Source organism: Anabrus simplex, chromosome 7 (genome assembly GCF_040414725.1).
Source record: "Anabrus simplex isolate iqAnaSimp1 chromosome 7, ASM4041472v1, whole genome shotgun sequence".
In the NCBI taxonomy this organism is placed as follows: Eukaryota; Metazoa; Arthropoda; class Insecta; order Orthoptera; family Tettigoniidae; genus Anabrus; species Anabrus simplex.
In genome coordinates, this window is record NC_090271.1 from 73,099,282 (window position 1) to 73,123,899 (window position 24,618).

The 24,618-nt window shown below is 37.4% G+C and overlaps 1 protein-coding gene across 21 annotated transcripts in view; it reads right to left on the reverse strand.

Annotated features, from left to right (window-relative positions):
• The window catches only part of LOC136877263 (protein bric-a-brac 2), a 395,003-nt gene that overhangs the window by 135,019 nt on the left and 235,366 nt on the right, over positions 1–24,618 (reverse strand). The window lies entirely within an intron of this gene.

Consider the following 24,618-nt stretch of genomic DNA (forward strand, 5'->3'; position numbering starts at 1 on the left):
CTCAGCACTACTACTGACTTTTTTCTTATATGTATACACCCTAAGACAGGGTGCAAAGTTTCTGGTTGCCAGGCCACCACTGGTGACCAAGTTTTAATATTTAAAAGATGCTGGCTCTACAAGAATGACAAAAACAGATGGCAATGATTACGTATTGGTTTACATTTTCTTATTCCATGTCCCAGTACTACAAATCTTATTTCTGTTATTTACGAAGGCTTTAATGTCTTATTTGTAGTACTTTTTATGAGTATAAATAGTAATTACCATGGGGAAAAGGTAATCTTCTGTTCTTTTATACAAGAGATATTATAAACAATGAAGAAGTTACTTATGACTGGGTTGTATTTCACATGCAAATACAAGAATCTTCACGAGAGTGAATTGGCCTGAAGTTAGTTTGCCTTCCGGTTCGTGAAAATATGTGAAGACAACAAAACATCTATCCAAGTTAAAAGGAAACTGCAGTATTGCAGTATTTCTCAACGCATAGTTTGCAAAGATGAGGTAGGTAGTCCACAGGCAGAATTAAAGATATCATAACAAAACAAATTGCAAGAGTCCAGGAGGGCATGGCATGCAACAGTGAGAACGTCAGGCCTTGTACTGGCTGCGTGAGTAGTAGTTGACTACAGAATAGGTAAGACACTAGACCTCAGTGCATTTCATCGTGACCAGATTGTCGGCGCCACATATATGGGTGATTCCATCGCTGAATTCATGCAGACACTGGGCTTTCCAAGGGCTACCACATCAAGAGTACATGGATTCATGCATAACCACCACAGTCAGGGTCAACTGTCTTGGTGTACCATACGTTGATGACTGGTGGCCGTTGGCTAGCTCAGATTGCAAGAGCGGATATAAAGGCCACAATGCAGCAGCTCACTTGTCATTTCAATGCTGGACAACAATAACAACATGTGAGCAGCCATACCATCCAGATCCATCTTCTCGATACTAGTGAACCAATCATCTATGATGATGTTTCTTCCAGTACCACATACAAGTGAAATTAGGTGTTTCACTACATCAATGTCCTTATTGCTCATTTCAGATGGTCCCTCAGACTGTTTCCCTGCATAAACTTCCAGGTTTGCTGCGTAGCAGATTGAGTATCCCTTTCTCTACTGTAGTTTATTTGAACCTCTTCAATTTTTCAGGGTGTGCACTCCACTATAGTAGATACCATTGTGTCATCAAATAATAGTTTGCACCATTTTTTAGGAGTTTTAGCAAGCTTTTTACAACACCTCTCACACCAGCTCAATGCGTGATAATATTTTGTCACTGGGTTCATACATTTCTGGGAGTATTAGCTGTACACAACTTACAAACTCCATCTCACCCTAAGAAACAATCACTGTCATTTCCACCTGCTTCGTTACTACTGTCTATGTCTTGTTCAGTGTCTGAACTTCTGGTTTCTGGAACATCTTCCTCCTCATCACTATACAATTCACCTTCTTGATCATTTGTCATCAACTTCCTTAAGCAAACTCTGCACAATCCTTCTGTCATCAAGGCAATCAAGATTGTATCGCCTCTCTTTTCCACTAATTTTCAGCCCTAAAAATACAAGAAAATGCTTTAGCAAGAAGCTATGCAATCCAAGACATTCTGAAGAATAACTGCTGAAATAATTTTGAAAATAATACTTCGAAACAGGAACTTACTTTGCAGCGGCGAAGTGCACGACGTCTATCAGATGCCATTGACACCTGTGTAACAGTGACTCACCACCACATCTGTTAGTCTAACACTGACATGCTGATACATTATTTTGTTGGTTGTGAATAGTTACTTGAAAGGTAGAGGGTATTTCCAGGCAGTGGCCTTGGGAGTTTCCTTACTATAACAAATAAGCTAGTGTGGCATCTGTCATATGCCACATGACCACTCCAGGGTTAATAATGTGTTCATTTCTGGCCATAAATGATGTATGTTTAGAAAATGATATCTTGTAGTAGTCTGAACTGAACTGTAAACTGCGACTGCAGTTCTCTTTTGCCCTAATCGTGTACCTTGTATTACATCGTTAAAGACTGTGTGACTGCACTATGCATGACTCAGTCTATCTCTAGTTATGCCAAGTACCCTTTCCCTTTCTCCATTATGTATGTCCAGTCCTTGCCTCGTTTCTGTATGGGGTAGGGTGTGAAGTAGATGAATCTTCATAACAAGTTTTTATGACTGGATGCACTTCCTGACATCAACCTCATCAGAGGAGTCAATGAGACGAAGTGAATGATGTAATATATGATAGTAGGAAGGGAAATCCGGTGCCGGCACATAGCCTACTCCTGTTGAATAGTACCAAGGGGTTGCCCTACCTCTTTTTATGATTGCCTATAAATTATTTGCAAGAGTTGTTGTGAGAACATTGTGAAGTCTATCATACTTCCTAACATTCAGGTTTTTTTTACTCCCAGATGTGTTATGTTATACTGTATTATATTGTTTTGTTATACTCTATTGCAGTATTTCTCAACACATAGTCTGCAAAGATGAGGTAGGTAGTCCACAGGCAGAATTAAAGATATCATAACAAAACAAATTAAAAATAAATGAAAAAAAAATTTTCACATAAGATGGATGCTATAAAAGCCAAACTTTCTAAAATCTTAAATACAGTGGACACCGTCCGGCTCCATGTAAATGGTTTGTGTGCTGGCCTTTGGTTACAGGGGTCTCGGGTTCATTTCCTGGCAGGTTCAGGAATTTTAACCATAATTGGTTAATTTCACTGACACGTGGGCTGGGTGTATGTTTTGTCTTCATCATCATTTCATCCTTATCATGACGTGCAGGTCACCTATGGGTGTCAAATCAAAAGACCTGCATCTGGCGAGCCGAACTTGTCCTTGGACACTCCCGGCACTAAAAGCCATACGCCATTCAGCGGACGCCATTTATTGTAATCACGGATAATGTTATCAACCGTATTATATCATCACTTTTATGAAGTCCCATATGGACAAATACTGAAACATTGAAAATCTTCCATTTATTGTGATCATGAATTTGGTTTACGTTATCACATTAGTTTTCAAAGACTTCGTTCTCACATATGCGATGAGAGAGCATACAAAGAAAACGCTCCCAACCTCTAAAAACCCGTTTTTACACTGTGCTTGTCTTCAAGGCCACTTTCACGTCTCATCTTCTGTAGTAGGTGTACGGTAGAAAACCGGTCAGCGCAGATGGGAACTCTCCCGCATACATTTTCTCTTTTGTTTCTTCCCTTACGGTAGTTTAGCCAAGGACCACTCACTCAAGTCTTACTAAAGCTATTGTACTGTGAAGTTCTTAGCGTTGTAGTGCAGTGATGAAAAGCAAACGTAAAGACTTCATCATTAAAGAGAAACTTTCAATTATAGAACGTTATGGCAAATTGCCTACAATGAGTCAATGCAATGCTGCTGTGGAGTTACGAATTTTGCAACCGCTTCTGTGCAAGCTAATGAAATATCGAGACAGTATTCTTAAGGGGGAAAAAAAAAACTTCAACTATAAGTGAAATCGTGGCAGAAAAGACGGTCAAGTTTAATCAGCTCTAAAACTTTGGTTTTCAAACGTTCGTGAGAAGGATGCTCGTGTTGACGGTCCTCTGATGCGGCAAAAGTCCAAAGAACTAGCAAAAAAATTGGGGAAAATATAATTTCGTAGCAACGGAACAATGGTTTCACATTTGGAAGGAACAAGAAAATATAGTGTACAAACGAATGCATGGTGAGCAGAAGGACGCTGATTCTGTTGCTGCTGAGAGGTGGATAGAAGAGGAGTGGCCTAAAATGGCTTCCGAGTGTGTGTGTAATGCTAATGAGACTGTACTGTATTATTGCACCTTGCCTGAACACACTTACTTGTTCAAAAATGAAAGTGCTACAGGCTGTAAAGCCTCCAAGGAACGAGTAACAGTTTTATGTTGTGCGAGTATGTCTGGTGAAAAGAAAAGGCTGTCAGTGATTGGGGAAAGTAAGAATCCTTGTTGCTTTAAAGGCATCAATAAGTTTCCAGTGGACTATCATTCCAACTCTAATGCATGGATGACTTGCCCTGATTTTCAAAGAATGGCTACTGAAGTGGGATAATACGCTGGACCATAAAATAGTTTTGCTGGTTGACAACTGTGCTGCACACATTGTGAACTGTGAGCTCAAGAACATCAATGTGGTTTTCTTACCGGCAAATACGGCTTCATTAATTCATTAATTCAACCGTGCGATCAAGGAATCTTTCGCACCATGAAAGCATATTATCGCCATGAAATGCGCACAAGAATCTTAGAAAACAGAGGACACTCATAAAACTAGTGCCAATGCCCTTGCCAAAACAACTAGCCTTCTCGATGCCCTGCATCTTCTAGCCATGTCATGGGATAATGTTTCAGCACAAACAATAAGGAACTGTTTATGGTATGGGTGATTTTTAAGAGAGTTATCAGAAGTAAAGGAGAATGTTGAGCTTTGTCCTACAGGTTTAACGGAAGGTGAAATTTAGGAATGGATGAACACTGATGAGGGCATCATTACTGATGCGAAACATACAGAGGACGACATACGCGAGGCAGTTACATCCGCAGAATTAGATACGAGAAGTGAAGAACCCGGAGCAGAAGATAGCGAGGTTGCCAAAACTTCCTGAACACCAACGAATGCTGAAATGCGACAGGCACTAGATATCTTGCAACGAGGTGTTCAGTGTAGGTCAGTGGACTTCCAAAAACATTATGAATATGAAAGATTCATTTATGGACTTTTGAGAGACAACCAGAAGCTAACAACAATTAGAGACTATTTTATACAGCTGAAAACAGTTAACTGTGCATTGGTATCTGTTTCATTGTAGTGCATGTAGGTTATGAATAAATACAATTGGCTATCAATTTTTATTTTTCGGATACTGTTATCAATTACCTGCGTCCCAGCATGATCATAATAAGCGGCGTCCACTGTATATTACTCCTGTATACTATTCGTACATCTACTTTACAATATGACTGTCTGGGCATTCCGCAAATTCTAAAATTTTGAACTTATTTCAATGACCATACGACTGCATTGTCACTAGCTTGAAGGGGGCAAACCACAGTGGGTGCTGATAACAACTAATACTGAGAAAGGGAGACATAAGGGTGGTGAAGTAAACAAGGATTTTATCGCTCCTACTTTTCCTTACTGTTTGGACTTTGAAAAGAAAAGCAATGCTAATTCTAACTGTGAAACGAGTATTGTTATGAGTAAATGTGACTCTATTATAAAAGTTGAAGCAAGCAGTTCAAAGAAAAAATACAAGGTGTGTTTTTAAGTAAGGGCTGTCTGAAAATAACTACACAACGAAAGACAATTTTCAAACAGCACATTTATTTGCAGATTCTACATACTTTACCCTATTTTTCAACATTGCCGCTAAGTTTGTCTAAACACTTATCATACCTTACAACTAAGTTTTGAATACTCTCTTCATAGACACTTGCCGCCTGCTCCGATAACCAAGAGTTCTTGATCTTGCGCTGGGACAAAGACTGTTTGGCCTTCACCTTTACACCTTCGTTCTTGTACAGATTTGAGTGTTCGATGACGTTTTTGGCTCGTTATGCCAAAGGTGATGACATGTTGAGCCACACCGTAACGGGAGACGAAACATGGGTTTTGCATATCAAGCCAGACTGTTGATAAACTTAACCATAATAGGTTAATATGGTTGTTTGACCCTGTATTGACTTGTCTGAATATATTACAGAGCTGACATCACTGATGAAGGGAATGGATAATTTTCCCGAAACATGTATGGTAAAATACGAAGGTTGGAACTTAAATAGTGGCAACTATTTATTTACAACAGATACAAAAGAGTTACATGTTAGCAACCTTTACGTCCTTCAATGTAGTTATCAGTGTTGTGTATAACCCGTTGCCAGCGATGTATGCCTTTAGCAGAGCCTGTTCTGTTGATGGTGCGAATGAAGCGGTCTACTGCCTGTCGAATCTCTGCAACAGTTCTGAAGCAAATGCTCACGAATTGTCTGGTTTCGATCGTTGTCCAGTAACAAGGCAAGAGCATGCACTTCTTCACTCATAGGACGACCTGCCCAATGAATGTCCGCCACAGTTTACCAACCATCGTTGAAGGCTTTTACCCAATGTGCCACTGTTCTGTAAGGCAATGCAGAGTCCCTGCAAGCCTCTTGAAGACCTTGATGACACTGTCGTGCTGTATGACCTCTGGCACAATCAATCTTGATCCAACTCCATTGTTCCCGTTTGGAAAACAAAGTGACAATGTTACATTAGACCGCTAGCTCACAAGGAACCGTGCTTCTCTCGCTTGTGTGCACGCAGGTGATGTGGGAGGGGCGAGTCCATTTGCTCTGAGGTAAGGTAGGTATGTAACCAATGTGTGCTATCAGTGACAATATTAAATTCCATTGCATAGCGTCTTCAAAGCAGTGTTGTCACTATTTAAGTTCCAACCCTCGTAAATAGTTTTCTATCATAATAAGGTGTATTGATAAGGCGGACTCAAGTAAAACTATTTTAAATAGTTCTGTAATAGATATCATGCCCGAATCGAAGCAACAGAGCATGGACACCGTCAGTTCCGTGGGAAAATGTCCGTTATGACAGGTGTCCGCTAATACAAGGTTGTAAAATTTAATCAAACATTTTAACGGCAAAGAACATCCACCTTAAATGCAAGCAGATATCTTTATTTTGATTATTCTAAAAAAATTCTTAGTAAATATTTGCCTGGGAGATATTACAAGTGATTTTACAGCCTTTCCATTTATTACAGCTTTGGGAAGTAATCATTCATATGGGTGTACAAATTTAGCACATTTTTCTTTATTACAAATATTGTCAAAAAGGGAATGACAACCCAATGTGACACACAAGTTCTTTATTCAACTTTCAGGTTATTTGCGATTTCTTGCACTTTTTCTTGTAACATTGGCCCACTCACTCACAGTTTCTTTGCTCGAATACATTTGAAGCATCATATTCCGCAATGTTCACTTCTATAAAAATTGACTCCCACTTTTTCATTCCTCGATTCCTATTTTCCTCCCACCTGCTTAAAATATCACATTAATTTTTCACAATTGTATTTTCCCTCAATTTAATTTTTCAGGGAGCTATTCTCAATGAAAATTATTTTGCACTACATCTTTCCTTCTCTCGAGATCTGAACATGCTCTTCCCTTCTATTCAAGTTTACTGGGCGATTGAAATGCTATGGTATTTCTGCCTCAACAATCAGCACATGAAAGTCTCTTCCTTGTCGGGACCTTTTGAGCGACAATCTGAATTATGAATAGAATGATGCAAGATATGCTGGAAAATCCCTTGGTAACTAGTGAGTAAACAAGTCACTTGTAGCATTCCCGGGCAACTAGAATTTTCAGAATTTACACTAATTAGAATATAAGATGACCCTAACGAAAGGTTTGGAAAGAGCCCTGTACAGAACAATTAATTTCAGAGCTACTTCAGCATTCCAATGAACATTTCTTTCTGTTTTCCCTGAACATGTAATGGTACAAACATTCAAAAGGAATTCCTGCATGTCTGCAGAATGATTTTAAGGAAAAAGAATGATATAGTCCTGTGTAATGAAAGTGTCCTGGAAGGTGTAAAGTGTATGCTTAAGACAAGAGGACGAGACCTAAGGGCAATGTCCGCTGTCCGGAATTCCAGGTATCCGCTTAAATGAGGCTTATTTAACTTGTGTCTTATGTAATATAAATAGATATAAAAGCAGACGCCAGACTACCCTAGAAAAAATTCCGCTCCTAAAGAAAAGTTTTCCACATTCACTTTCAATAATAGTACCATTTACCAAATTTCTAATATTTTTTAGAAACACAACATCAAAATAAGCTTATAGAACCTTCCACACCAACTCCAAATTCATTTTCAATCCACACACTGTCAACAATAACAATAACAACATTAACAACAAATATTTGAACTCTGGAGTTTACAAATTAAAATGAAAATCCTGTAATTCCACTGTATTGGTCAAACAGGCCGCAATTTTGTCATAAGATACGCTGAACATCACAACGCTCTCAAATATAATCATTTTTCAGCTATGAGCAAACATCATAAAGCATCCAGCCATGAATACACTTCAATAGATAAGACCTTAAGATCTTGCATTATGAGCAAAAAGGCACCTTGATCAACATTCTCGAGAGCATCCACATCGATTTAGATCAGTTTATGAACCCCTCTCACAATTTAAATGAAGTCAGCGAGAAAAAGAACATTCTACTTAAAACATTCATTCCATTCATTTGTCAGAACTTCCATAATACAAACAAACCCCACCTCCATCTCTCCAACTCACCACCACTTCCCCTTCCTCACACCAGCCAAGCACTACCCCTTCCCCCTCCGCTCCTTCCATCCTCGCAAACACAGCCGAACCAACAATAGACTCAATCACGCGAACGAGACCGTTACTTTGAGGTGGTCAGGCTATTCGAGAGGACAACCACCTGCTAAATACCGTAAGTTTAAGCTTTCTACACACCCATTCTACACTTTTTACTTATCAGCCCACATTTTTCACACCACCTCATTTTTTCCATTACAGATTAGAACTTCATTGACGGTTTCCACTAGGTCACTTACAGTTTACCATGCATCTGTCGTGTAATATATAAGTAATAATAATAACAACGTAAACGTTTCCACCTTTTCAATACTAAAATATATTCACAAAATTATACATTACACGGTACTAGTTTCGACCCATCTAGGGGTCATCATTAGCCGTATTGGAGCAAAGATCACTTTTGGCGAAATCCTAAGAAAATGTTATTTTAAAGAATAACAAGTGAAATGAGATGTTATTATGGTAATAGTTAATAATACAAGGAATATACATACTAAGAGGTTTTTAACAAAGAATAAAGTATAAATGGGGTGTTGTAAAAATTATAATCATGGAAATCAGTAAGTTCTTGTATTGAAATGACATATATAAAATTATATATGGCTTAGGAAGAGGGCTTAAGGTGGGGCTGAAGGGTGCGGGAGAAAGTGTAATTGTCTTGGAAAAGTACCTTTGATTACATTTAGGATTGAGTTTAGGTTGGCTGCATTATTGTTTTTGAGGAAAGTGATAAATAGATCGAAGAGTATGTTGGGTTTCTCTGAGATTTCATTGAGATTGTGACTGGCATTAAAGTATTGGTCTAGGTGTACGTAGTAATTTTCCATTATGTTGAGTAAAGGGCCCTTGTTTGCTAATACGAGGATGTCCAGGTTTTCAGCCATCGGCCAACACATGCAAGATTATAACCATAATTTCACCAATATTGAACAAGACATGGACATCCTCGTATTAGCAAACAAGAGCCCTTTACTCAACATAATGGAAAATTACTACATACACCTAGACCAATACTTTAATGCCAGTCACAATCTCAATGAAATCTCAGAGAAACCCAACATACTCTTCGATCTATTTAACACTTTCCTCAAAAACAATAATGCAGCCAACCTAAACTCAATCCTAAATGTAATCAAAGGTACTTTTCCAAGACAATTACACTTTCTCCCGCACCCTTCAGCCCCACCTTAAGCCCTCTTCCTAAGCCATATATAATTTTATATATGTCATTTCAATACAAGAACTTACTGATTTCCATGATTATAATTTTTACAACACCCCATTTATACTTTACTCTTTGTTAAAAACCTCTTAGTATGTATATTCCTTGTATTATTAACTATTACCATAATAACATCTCATTTCACTTGTTATTCTTTAAAATAACATTTTCTTAGGATTTCGCCAAAAGTGATCTTTGCTCCAATACGGCTGATGATGACCCCTAGATGGGTCGAAACTAGTACCGTGTAATTTATAATTTTGTGAATATATTTTAGTATTGAAAAGGTGGAAACGTTTACGTTGTTATTATTCTTACTTATATATTATTCTCAGTTCAATACAGACCAAAAACATGAAATTCATAACCATTAATTATCTGTCGTCTACCTAATACAGCTTCTCAATTTTATGTCGTGGCCCCTCCGACCCTTTATAATAAGGCAAACCAACCAGCCAACATTATGAAACAATAATCAAGAAAGGGACCGCTAGATAGAGAAGATATTGAGAATGCTGCTGTTTCTAAAGCTTTAAATTTCATCGGTGTTTTTCCTTGTCACAGGCTTTTCGCCTGCACGTTATATCAGGCTTGGTTTCTCAAAATTTTTGCTCCCGCTCCCCTCCTAACCAATTTGATGTGATGGGTTTCTATAAGGATGATTTTCAGTGATTTCAACCAGTTTTGTTCTTGTTACAAAACCAATATTTTGCAAACTATGGGGTCCAAAAACTCACCATATGCTACTATTGTTCATTTCTCTCTGTATCATTTGTTTTTCATTCCTTTGTTTCTTAGGTTAACACAGTTTTTAGTTTCAATTATTATTTTAAATTAACACCCGATTCACTGAATTTTGTCGCAGTGAGTAATTTTTTTGCTCCACATATTGATGTAAATATTCTATATATTTGTTTCCGTCTAGGCTCTCTTTTGTTTGTTTTTTCATTTGCTCCTTCATTTTTTTTGACATTCTTTAACTTATATTATGTAAATTATTTCAACCCCCCTCATTTTTCACTGAAGATGGCTCAAACGAGCTGAAACATGTTTGAATTTGTTTACTCCGTCTAATGATGGAATATATGATGTATTGAATTAGGAGGATACTCTCATTTTTTACCTTCCTAAAGTATTTCGACTAAGGCAAGACGTTTTACTGCTTATATAAGTGAATATAATTCTGATTTTAAATCAATCATTGTTGGTGAAGAATGGTTACTAGCTATCCTTTCTTTAGAGACATTTTTCTAAAGTAAACTCTCTCCTTTCAAAGAAAATCTTCCAATGTTCTTGATGCTTGTGACAAAATAAAGGCATCGAGAAAAGAATGGTGGTATGGATTAGCTCCATTAAAACAGTCAATTTGTACCTTTTCCAACATTGGAAACATATTTAGTGGAAAATGATTTTTTGTCGATTCTAAGTTTCTTGACCACATCAAAACTGTGGAACATATTTTCCAGATACCTTGTATGGATTATATGGATCTCTGATCCATTTGAGGCTTAAGGTTACTAGAATAACCTCTCCTTCTCAAAGAAAGGAACAGTTGACTGACCTTTCAAGCGACAGTGGGCTTAAAATGTAATTCTGTAATCTTTGTTTTGATTCTGTATCCTACCCTCAGCGAGAAGTGAATTTCCAGAATTATTTGATGTAGAATTGAAAATCATCATGCACTTTTCAACAACGTTTCTGAAATGGGATTTTTATTACTCGATCAACTGAAAACAAAATAAAGAAACCAAATTAATGATGTGCCGTTCAACTAAATTAGGCTAATATTGACCCAGATATTCAGGAACTCTGTATTGGAGGATAAAACATGATACACCAAGCACACCTTCAATATTTATTTTGTTATCTACAACACTCAATGACACAACTGATACTTACTGAAATAACTAATTGTTTATTGTTCATCCACATATTCAACACATTAAGTTCTAAGAAATTTTAGGATTTAATCCTTATTATATTAGATAAAATGGGACATGTTTTGCCTCTCTTTGTAGGCATCATCAGCCATTGTATCTCCTCAAGACTAAATCAGGCACCTGATTTAAAGTTAACTTATAAGTAGACCTGGGATTTTAGGCTCTAAAAAAATTAGTTTTAGGCGCCTAAAATAGGCTTTTAAAAGGGAAAATAGGCACTTAAAATATGTTTTAGAAATGTGTGGATAGGCAGGAAATAGACTTTAAAATATTACAATATACACCTAAACTGTAACATGATACTTTTTTACTTTAACAAACATGGTATCCCTATTCTTAACCGAAATAACTGCAAAATTAAGACAGAATAAAAAAGATATTTATCAAAAACAATATAAAAAAGTCATGTGTAAAAAAAGTTATGGATTAAATGATATATCATTATCAGTACTGATCTAAAACCTTAATACTAAAATCACTGTACACAATTACAGCACTGTAGGCATCCAGTAACGGTGTAAACACGAATGGAGTATGTGTTTATTATTTGTGAGGAACATTCCTACAGTACTTTCATTCGTAGTTTGCTCTACAGTACATAACAATAATCTTCTCCAAATTTTCCACAGTCAGGCTGTGTCTTTTGTCTATTAAAATCATTTCGAAAGCAGAAAAGGAGCGCTCCACACTCACAGATGTTAGAGGGGCATAGGAACATTTATCTACATTTTTCAATTCAATTTCACTTGGTACGTCTCCCTTTTCCCCATCCATTACCTGATGTACCCTTTTCAGCACTGAATAACCTGGGTTCTCTGCAGTAAACTAGACCACTTGTCTCTTATTTTATCCCCTACCTTGTCCCTAGCACTTTGTATGTTATTCTCAGCTTCCTCAATTACAGAAAATTGCTGTTTGAGACTGTTTACAGAAAATTGCTGTTTGAGACTGTTTCTTTTTTCCTCCATTTTTGTAATGGTGACTGGAAGAAATGAAAATTTGCCTGAATATACGCAATGTCTCTCTGAACACTGGAACATACATTTAACAGCTCTTTGACAGACGACACACATGCAGAGTTGTCCGTTAAAGGCAAATTGTCTATCACAGTCATGATTTCCTCAAGATGTTCTGCATAATACAGGGCATTTTCCATCCAGGAACCCCAACGGGTGATGATTGGCTATGGTGGAAGGGGAATAGAGGAGAGTTTCTCTCGAAATATGGCTATTCTTGATGGAGCCTTACAGAACACTTTCTTCGTTGTTGAAATGAGAGTATTTACTGCAGGAAACTCGGCCCTAACTGTTTCTGCGAGTCTATGCAAGGCATGGGCCATTCAAGTAACATGAATTAAAGAAGGATAAAAAGTTTTCAGGAGAGGTGCAGTGGCAATCATGTAGGAAGCAGCATCGGAGACAAGGAGAAGGACTTTAGAGTCATCAACACTCCCAGGATACAACAACTGCAACCCCTTGTTGATGAAGTATGCAATGCTTTAACTATTGACTTTTCAAGTTGTTTAGAGCACAGAGGGTGAGCAGTAGATGTCTGATTGGGTTCCAGTTTTCCTACTATAAAGTTAGCAATGTACCTGCCCACAGAGTCGGTGGTCTTGTCCACACACAACCATATGCAAGACTCCCCAATATCCTCCCTGATTGACAAAATGACCTCATTGTAACAAATACCTGTAGTTTTTCTTTAATGCAGATGCTGATGGGATGTGCTGCTTGGTGTATTTCTGTAAAAATCTCTGAAAACTGGATTATGCACAGCATTCCAGGGGATATTGCTGCAACTAGGGCTCTACACATATCAGCACAGAAACCATTATGGCTTGTAGGACATATAGTTTGTGTGAGCAGAGTCTGTCTAATGTTACTTTTCATGGCTGCTTTCGATTTGTGACTGGCAATATCTGCATGCTGCTGAAGGTGGCATTTTTTCTCATGTGAAATCCAAAACACAATAAAGTGATGTCAATTAGAGACTAAGATGAGGAATAGAAAAGGTGATCTATTGAATAAAATTTGTAATTTTGAACTATTTAAATTAAGCCATTATTACTCTAAAGTTAATTAAGAACAAGAACACTACAGTCCCCGAAAGGCCTTGGCTTTCAATAACGGTTGCTGCCCAGCTCATGGCCTGCAGATATTGGGTGGCGTGTGGTCAGCACGATACATCCCTCAGCCGTATTGCCTTGCCTCCGTGACCCCTGCCCACTGTAGCTTCCCAATTGTCCTCATTCATGATGCTGGGTCAACACCGTTCCAGACCTCATAGATTTCTAAATTATTGCCGGTACTGGAAATCGAACCCAGGTCGCCTGGACTAGGTCTCTAAAATTAATTAGAGGAGCCAATATCAAAACCTTAATTTTAGATTAATATGAATTTTAAGATATATGCACATACCTGTTTATTGCAGTACTGGCAGAAAATAATCTCGACATCAAAAGTCATCCCTGGAAATTGTACAAGCCATTGTTGTATAAGCACACTCTTAGATGATTTCGTTTTAGGCATGATTAACTAAATTCACTTAAACAGATGTTCTTTCACTGGCGACTTGACACAGTATGTCCCTTCTTACTACCTGCTACTTGTTCTTCCTAGATAATCCTCCCCCTCACCCCGTCACTCGGCACAGTACGTCCTTTACTACCTGCTTGTTGTTCTTCTGAGCTAATCCTCCACCTCCACCCTTCACTCAGCATTCCTTTGGTGACAGTTGTCGGCGAAGAGCAAATTTCTGTGAAAAACCCACCCTCTGCTGTTCTGCTCTTCCAGGGATGTCCATTGTGTGATTGCAAAAATTACAGAAATTGAATTTTATTTTAAATGTAGAAAATAGGCAGTTTTAGGCACTAGAATAGTAAAATAGGCTCGAAAGGTCCAAATAGGCATTTTAGGGCACTATAAAACTCTATTAGTGTAAGGGATTTATCATGAAACGTCAACATATTAAAAAAAATTCACGTTATTTCGTAAGGGACGAAATAGGCATTTGCCTTAAAATCCCAGGTCTACTTATAAGTTACTAAGATTATACATCTATACACTTAAAATTGGATAAGCAGTCATTATAGAAGAATTAGAATGCAAAATTATGGTATTGTGTTGGATTAACAAAATTATAGCAATAGCTATGATTAAAGATTGATTGTATCAAATATACATAATATAATGACATATGGTGGCAATATTAAGTAATGTCAAAAGCTGTTACACTTTTTCAGTATGATTATAAGAAAACACATTCGTATTGACATGAACAGATAACATCTCAGCAGTCTAAGGGATTTTCAACACCCACTCAGCATTTCACTCATGACCAGCTCACTTCAACATCAACAAGCTACGCAAATTGTACCTTTATTTCTTTTTTTTTTCTTTACGTCGCACCAACACAGATAGGTCTTATGGTGACGATGGGATAGGAAAGGCCTAGGAATGGGAAGGAAGTGGCCGTGGCCTTCAATTAAGGTACAGCCCCAGCATTTGCCTGGTGTGAAAATGGGAAACCATGGAAAACTATCTCCAGGGCTGCTGACAGTAGGATTTGAACACACTATCTCCCGGATGCAAGCTCGCAGCTGCGTGCTCCTAACCGCAAGGCCAATTCACCTGGAAGATGGCTCTACTGAGTTCAGACAACTTTAATTATGTTGTTGTTGTTGTTTAAAATTTAATTCTTGAACTCTTCTCCAAGGACTACATCAAATGCTAATACTTCAACTATATACATATACAAGCAGGTCAAACAAATTGTTAATTTCTCGAACCTAGGACTCTAACCAGATGATTTTATATTTTTGTCATTATTTATATAATATTTTAATAATATTGCCAACTGATATCTTAGTTGGAATGTGTTTTCTTATAATCACACTGAAAAAGTGTAACAGCTTTTCATCATCATCATCTAGGTATTCTGCCTTATGGCAGGTCTTGTCATGGGATGATATTGTCGAACATTTGATATATTTTCCTTCCTCTTCCTCGTTTGCCTTTCACCACTCCTTCTTTCAGTAACAGTCCCTTCTCAAACAATGTCCGATCCAGTTCATTTTTCTCCTTCTAATGATTCACAACATACTTCGTTCTTCTCCAACTCTTCGTAATACCTCCTCATTCCTTACCTGGTCTCCCCATCTCACTTGTTCTATTCTCCTCCATACCCACATTTCTAGTGCCTCCAATCTTCTCTCATCTTCCTTTCTGAATGTCCAAGTCTCTGCACCATACAGTGCTATGCTCCAAATATAACACTTAAGCAATTCTTTTCCTCAAATCTTTGTTTAGTGGTCCACAAAGTAATTTTGATTTTTTCTTAAAGCCTTCTTTTGCTATGGCAATTCTTTTCTCAATTTCTGTCATGCGATATGTATCATCTCTGATCACACTTCCCAAATACTTAAAGTTACTGACTTGCTCTGTTTCTTCTCTCCCTATACTAATATGGCAACATCTACCTTTTCCTCCAATTATCATACTTTGGTCTTCTTATTAATTCTCATTCCATATTCTTCTAGTTTCATGTTGTGTTTATCTACCATTTGTATCATTTCACATTAGCTTTCTCCCATCACAACCATATCATCTACAAATCTTATACATTCTACTCTCCTACCTCCAACACAAACTCCACATTTTCCATTAAAACTTCAACTGATTATTTCTTAGAGATAGATGTTGAACAGTGTCGGTGATAAAGAGCAGACCTGTTTTACACTTCTTCCTAATTCAATTTCTTCACTCAACTCATCTCCTATTCTCACTCTTGCTTTCTGGTTTAAGTACAAATTCTTTATTAGCCTTCTATCCATCCAATCAACTCCATGTTTCTTCAGGATTGTCATTAATTTGTCCCATCTGACACAGTCAAAAGCCTTCTCAAGGTCAATAAATACAGCATAAACGTTCCTGTTTTTCTCTGCGTACCTCTCTCCTATCACACTCAGAAGTCCATTGGCGTGTCTTTTTCCAGCTTTCCATATATCCTTCTGTTGAGCGTCTGCAGTAAGACTTTGGCTGCGTGTGAAATTAGACTCATTATCCTATGTTCTTCATATTTTTTGCTGTTCTTATTTTCCATAGGGATTAAGATGATTTCACTAAAGTCCTTTGGCCATTTTTCTGTCATGTATATATTTGATTACATAATCCAATCAACTTCTTTCTTCCTTTGTTATTTAACGCTTTTAAGAGTTCAAAAGGAATCTAATCTATTCCCTTGCTTTTCTATTTTTCATCTCATTCAGTGATGCTTTGATCTCTCTTCTCAGCTTTTAACATTATGTAATATTGCCACCATATGCCATTATTAGAGCCCAGATTTCCATGCACTATCAAATCTCAAAATATGCACTATCAAAATTCAGTTCAACATTGTTTTATATTCACTTCATTTTGAAACATTGTATAACACTAATTTCTCCAAATTTTCTTCATGTAAGTTCATTAGTTTATCTGACATAACATTCCCAAACACAGAAAATGATCTTTCTATGTCACAAGAAGTGACAGGTTCATATTTAAATGAAGACATTTAAGACAAAGTATATCTAAGTTATCCCTTTTCAGAAAATAACTTAGAAATTCCTTTCCTCAATCCAATTAGACACGAGGTCTCTTCGTAGACTTTTAACAGGTGGCATGATACCAACACTAAATTACAATTTGAAGTGTGTAAGTGTGCTGGTTTCCAACTCCCTTGTTTTCTCAGTTAGTTTGGCCTCAGATGTGTGAACAGTGAGAGTTTGGAATTCAGAGTAAGAAATTCCAGAAAAACCGAACAGGATTCAGTGCAAAACCAAGGTTTGTAAGATGCTATATCACTAACGCTGCGTCATGGTAGTGTGATTCGATTTTCATTTAGTAATGCAAAATTTAGGGTTCAGTTTTACTGGGACACCTTATTTCTAAGGATCAGAGAATCTTCCTGCTTATGTCAATGTTTACTCAAGCAACAGATTAGAAAGTGTTTGGCTAACTGGATTATAGGACCTCTATGCATCTAACTTTGGTTGTCAAGTAGTATACCAGGAATACATTTTCTTTCTCTCTCAATAATAGAGAAATAACGTGGATGTACGGTCCCAAATTCTGCAAACCCATGTTCCAAAAAAGGTATTATCATGCAAGTTAATATAATTATATGCGTCAAAGTCAGAGAAAATGACATTTATAATCCAAAATAAATGTTCGATTATTTGCTATTGAATCCAAAATTTTCAAAATTGCATTATGCATGAATTTTCTCCCCAAAAGGCCAAAACATGCAAACACGCATGGAAAAAGTACGGTTGTTTGGAACTGATTTGTCATAAAACGAATATTTGCACAATTTCAGAAGTGTAACCAGCTTATTTACGAACATGCATTTGCATGGAAATCTGGGCTCTAGTCATTATATCATGTACATTTGATACAATCAATCTTTAATCCATAGCTATTGCTATCATTTTGTTAATCGAACACATTGCCATAATTTTACATTCCAATGCTTCTATAATGACCGCTTATCCAATTTTAAGTGTATAGATGTATAATCTTAGTAACTTATAAGTAGGGGCCGTATTTCCATGCAAATACATGTTTTTAAATAAGCTAGTTACACTTCTCAAACTTTGCAAATATTCGTTTTATGGCTTAACAATTCCAAATAACCGTTCTTTTTCCGTGCATGTTTGTATGTTTTGGCCTTTTTAAGAGAAAATTTGCGCATAATGCATATATTATGGATTTTGAATTTAATAGCGAATATTTGGATGTTTATATATTGCATAACATGACTTTTTTTTCTGACTTTGGTGCATATATAAAGTTAACTTGCATGATAGTGCCTTTAGTAAATGTTGGTGTGCAGAATTTGGGACCAATTTTTTGCACGTTATACACTATGTCTATTACTGAAAGACGGAGAGAATATATTCCTGGCATCCTATCTGACAATCAAAGTATATATGACAGAGGTTCCATAATCCAATTAACCAAGCACTGTCTTATCTGCTACTTGAGTAAACAAGGACGTAAGTCGGAAGTCCCCACGTCAATCTCTGTAATTCTTAGGAATAAGGTGTCCCATTTATACACTGCTATAAATTGAACCTTAAGTTGTGCATTACTCATTGATGGCTCATTTGTTGAATCTCTTGTATAACACTTCTGTGACGCTGCTTTACTAAGATAGCAGCTTACAAATTTTGGTTTTGCACTGAACCCTCTTCTGTTATTATCCTGGAATTTCCTACCCGGGACTCTCACTTGTCACACATCTTTGTTATCGCAGCAGGCAATCGTTACCAGTTATTGAGGACATTGAAAAGTGTTTGCAATCATCGCACGGAGAAGTACCTGCGGCAGCTAGAGATACTGTAGGTCGATCAAAGTGATCCGTACAAATCTGACTCTGAATTCATCAAGCTTATACAAGACGGATTGTGCTAAAAATGCAAAAGACGTACAATTTGTCCCTAATGTCTTCATTTAAGTGTGCACCTGTCACTTCTTGTGAAGTAGAAAGATCATTTTCTGTGTTTAAGAATATGCTGACAGACGGATGAGCTTAAATTAAGATGATTGGGAGAAATTACGGTAGTAGTTGTACAATGTTTCAAAAGAAACTGAATTTTAATAGTGCATATTTTACCGTTTATTGTGAATGTTTAGCCATTTGATAATGCATGAATGCATGCATATTTTGAGATTTGACAGTGCATGGAAATCCAGGCTCTACTTATAAGTTAACTTTAAATCAGGTGTCTGATTTAATCTTGAGGAGATACAATGGCTGATGATGCCTACAAAGAGAGGCAAAACATGTCCCATTTCATTTAATATAATAAAGATTAAATACTAAAATTTCTTAGAACTTAATGTATTGAATAAGTGGATGAACAATAAACAATTAATTATTTTAGTAAGTATAATAACTTTCAATACGGATCTACAATGATATTAATCACTTGCAACATACAACTGATACATCAGTACACGAACAGTTTTCAGACTCCCTGGTATATGGCAGGGCACTGTCTATTTACAAGCTTCAACATCCTCCCCACCCTGGTCGATCTCAAGGGGGATGACCAGTTGTATGGGCCTGCAGATAGTGGTCCCATCAACTGTCTGTAGGATGAGAGTCTGCATCTTTCCGTCTCGCCCAGGTCTTCTCTTGGTGATGCAAGCCCTCCACCACATATGCCTTAGTATGTCACCTTGAAGAAGGACAAATGAGATGCTCTGTGCTGTAGATCAAACTTGAGTAAAAACTCTTGGTTTTTATACTTTTATACCCACACCTTTTAATATCTTTGATGTACTTGTATTATATATTGCTCACCTATGTCACTCGTAATATTTCACTTTCATTTGCAACATTTTGAGCATCATAGCACTTCGCCTAATTCCACCACACATCATAGTGTTAATTATATATTCATTACGCTCTTACTGCTTTGAAACATGTTTTAGGATTTTGTCAAATATTGTGTATTGTTTAAATATGGCTGATGATGACCCCGAGTAGGGTTGAAACTAGTCCCATGTAATGTAAATACATACATTGTAAATATAATTATGTATTGAATAGGTGGAAAACATTTCTGATTATAATTTTTATGCAATCTCAGTTCGATATGGACCAACAACATGAAATTCATAACCCTTGATAATAATGGGTTTTCCAAATTTAAATGCTGTGATTTACACATACAATGGTTTAAAAAGGTTTTATTCAACTGTGGAACCAAATTGTCCTGCAGTTTGTTTTAAAACAATAAACAATGGTGAAAGTCCATAAATCATCAGTATTGCCTAGTGTCCCATGAACAAGATATTATTTTCTCTTGAAACATAAGAGATACGAAAGGGTGACTGGTAAATGTGGGGAAGATATGGAAGCTAATGGGAATGGGAAGCGTTTGCTGGACTTCTGTGCTAGTATGGGTTTAGCTGTTACGAATACATTCTTCAAGCATAAGGCTATTCACCGCTACACATGGGAAGCTAGGGCTACCAGATCCATAATAGACTATATCTTAACCGACTTCGAATTCAGGAAATCTGTCAGGAATGTACAAGTTTTTCGCGGATTTTTCGATGATATAGACCACTATCTGATCTGTAGTGAACTAAGTATCTCTAGGCCTAGGGTAGAGAAAGTAAAATCTGTCTGCAAACGAATAGAAAACGGGAAGAAAATCTCCAGGACAAGGAAATTAGACAGAAGTACATGGGTATGATTAGTGAGAAGTTTCGAACAGTAGACAGTAAGCAGGTTCAGGATATAGAAAGTGAATGGGGGGGCATACAGGGATGCTATAGTAGAAACAGCAAGGGAATGCCTGGGAACAACTGTGTGTAAAGATGGGAAAAGGTGAACATTTTGGTGGAATGATGAAGTGAGAGCAGCCTGTAAACATAAAAAGAAGGCTTATCAGAAATGGCTCTAAACAAGGGCCGAGGCAGACAGGGATTTGTACGTAGATGAAAGAAACAGAGCGAAACAAATAGTTGTTGAATCCAAAAAGAAGTCATGGGAAGATTTTGGTAATAACCTGGAAAGGCTAAGTCAAGCAGCAGGGAGACCTTTCTGGACAGTAATAAAGAATCTTAGGAAGGGAGGGAAAAAGGAAATGAACAGTGTTTTGAGTAATTCAGGTGAACTCATAACAGATCCCAGGGAATCAATGGAGAGGTGGAGGGAATATTTTGAACATCTTCTCAATGTAAAAGGAAATCATCCGGGTGTTGTGAACAGCCAAGCTCATGGGAAGGAGGAAAATGATGTTGGTGAAATTATGCTTGAGGAAGTGGAAAGGATAGTAAAAAAACTCCATTGTCATAAGGCAGCAGGAATAGATGAAATTAGACCAGAAATGGTGAAGTATAGTGGGAAGGCAGGGATGAAATGGCTTCATAGAGTAGTAAAATTAGCGTGGAGTGTTGGTAAGGTACCTTCAGATTGGACAAAAGCCGTAATTGCACCTATCTATAAGCAAGGGAACAGGAAGGAGCAACAACTATCAAGGTATCTCATTGATTAGTATACCAGGCAAAGTATGCACTGGCATTTTGGAAAGGAAGGTGCGATCAGTCGTTGAGAGGAAGTTGGATGAAAACCAGTGTGGTTTCAGACCACAGAGAGGCTGTCAGGATCAGATTTTCAGTATGTGCCAGGTAATTGAAAAATGCTATGAGAGGAATAGGCAGTTGTGTTTATGTTTCGTAGATCTAGAGAAAGCATATGACACGGTACCAAGGGAAAAGATGTTCACTATACTGGGGGACTACGGAATTAAAGGTAGATTATTAAAATCAATCAAAGGCATTTATGTTGACAATTGGGCTTCAGTGAGAATTGATGGTAGAATGAGTTCTTGGTTCAGGGTACCTTCAGGGGTTAGACAAGGCTGTAATCTTTCACCTTTGCTGTTTGTAGTTTACATGGATCATCTGCTGAAAGGTATAAAATGGCAGGGAGGGATTCAGTTAGGTGGAAATGGTAGTAAGCAGTTTGGCCTATGCTGACGACTTGGTCTTAATGACAGATTGTGCCGAAAGCCTGCAGTCTAATATCTTGGAACTTGAAAATAGGTGCAATGAGTATGGTATGAAAATTAGCCTCTCGAAGACTAAATTGATGTCAGTAGGCAAGAAATTCAACACAATTGAATGTCAGATTGGTGATACAAAGCTAGAACAGGTCGATAATTTCAAGTATTTAGGTTGTGTGTTCTCCCAGGATGGTAATATAGTAAGTGAAATTGAGTCAAGGTGTAGTAAAGCTAATGCAGTGAGCTCGCAGTTGTGATCAACAGTATCTGTAAGAAGGAAGTCCGCTCCCAGACAAAACTATCTGTACATTGGTCTGTTTTCAGACCAACTTTGCTTTACGGGAGCGAAGGCTGGGTGGACTCAGGATATCTTATTCATAAGTTAGAAGTAATAGACATGAAAGCAGCAAGAATGATTGCTGGTACAAACAGGTGGGAACAATGGCAGGAGGGTACTCGGAATGAGGAGATAAAGGCTAATTTAGGAATGAACTCGATGGATGAAACTGTACGCATAAACCGGCTTCGGTGGTTGGGGTCATGTGAGGCGAGGAGGATAGGTTACCTAGGAGAATAATGGACTCTGTTATGGAGGATAAGAGAAGTAAAGGGAGACCGAGACGACGATGGTTAGACTCGGTTTCTAACGATTTAAAGATAAGAGGTATAGTACTAAATGAGGCCACAATACTAGTTGCAAATCGAGGATTGTGGTGACGTTTAGTAAATTTTCAGAGGCTTGCAGACTGAACGCTGAAAGGCATAACAGTCTATAATGATAATGTATGTATGTATTGTACCATTACGTTACAGTTGAGATGGTCATTAACATGGGGATGTAGCGGATAAAAATGGCGCGGAGCAGCTTCAGGTAGCGTAAATACATATGAAGTGTGTCCATGTGGCATGTTGATCGTAATTAGAAGGCGGAGACTTGTATAGACCGGCGAGAAAGAAAAGAGTTTCTTAGATAGAACAACTAGGGTCCTTAAAAAATAATTGAATTCATTCTATTAACTACTTTGAAAGAGAAAACCGCAATAAAAAAGATAGCGATTTTCACTGCGAGCTAAGAAGAATATAATCAACGCGTGAGAGAAAGCCGTGACATAATATACGTTCAAACGAAGATTCAGCTATTTACATCTGCGAAATAATTCAAGACGAAAGGAAAACGTATATACTTCGTTTTCAAATACTGAAGTACAGAAAGGCTATGGACCAGTGAAACACTGATGAGAAAAGGGCCAGTAGCATTACAATAAGTGGCCATATACTATCAAAATTGCAGAGATAACATTCAGAAGCTCTAATCAACATTCATTAGGCGATATATTTGACGAAAAACAAGCCTAATTGGAAATATATATATTTTTAGAGCACTATCTTTCAGTATTAAGAAATACAAATAGATAATCATACGTCTTAGAAAGCTTAGAATGAGAGAAGTTGATATGTATTCCGCCCGATTAATGCTGTCTTCTTATTGCATGGATACTGGAGTCATGATGAAGCACGCTTAAACTGATGGATATATAAGTGATAATAATAATAACGTAAACGTTTCCACCTTTTCAATACTACAATATATTCACAAAATTACAAATTATACGGTACTAGTTTCGACCCATCTAGGGGTCATCATCAGCCGTATTGGAGCAAAGATCATTTGTGGCGAAATCCTAAGACAATGTTATTTTAAAGAATAACAAGTGAAATGAGATGTTATGGTAATAGTTCAATACGGACCAAAAACATGAAATTCATAACCATCAATAAACTGATGGAGGAAGACTACTCAAGATGCTTTAGCTCAAGCCAGACTGCCTAGACCAATGCCCAGCTGTGACGTAATCCAGGACCAAGGCTGACTGCTCAGAGATGTCATAGGAAGCGAGCGGGAACCAGCAGCTGACCAGTCGACACGAGATAAGTAACAAGTTTCCCAAGGTACCAATTCAAAGTTATTTGTAGTTGTTGAAATATAATAGTAGGAGTGCAGAAGTGCCTACAAATAAATTATATGTGCCAGTAAGTGAATACCAGTGCTAGATTTTAAGATATTAATCACAAGCATGTGCCAATTTGAGTAATAGTTATACCGTGCTCGTAAGGTAATTTTAGGTTATTGTAAACAGAAACGGAATGTGAATATCAATGTTAATGTGCCAATCTACTCGGAAAGACCATTTAGCGTTGAACTAGGTGAGGTTAAGAAGAGAGTCTGTGAATTATAGAGTAAAACCTGGATATTGCAAAGACCAGATCGGCAGACATGGCCATTATGATTGTGTTATAAGAAGAAATTGATTAAATATTGGGAATTCGCTGTTAATAAGGAGATTTTTGAAGATGATGGACTAGTAAACCGTAACAAAGAGGTTGTTAAGAAGAAGAAATTAGATGAGAATTTTTTTTATGCGGGTGAGTCGGGAAGAAGAGATATATGAGAATTATGTAATAATAATAGTACTGGGAAATAT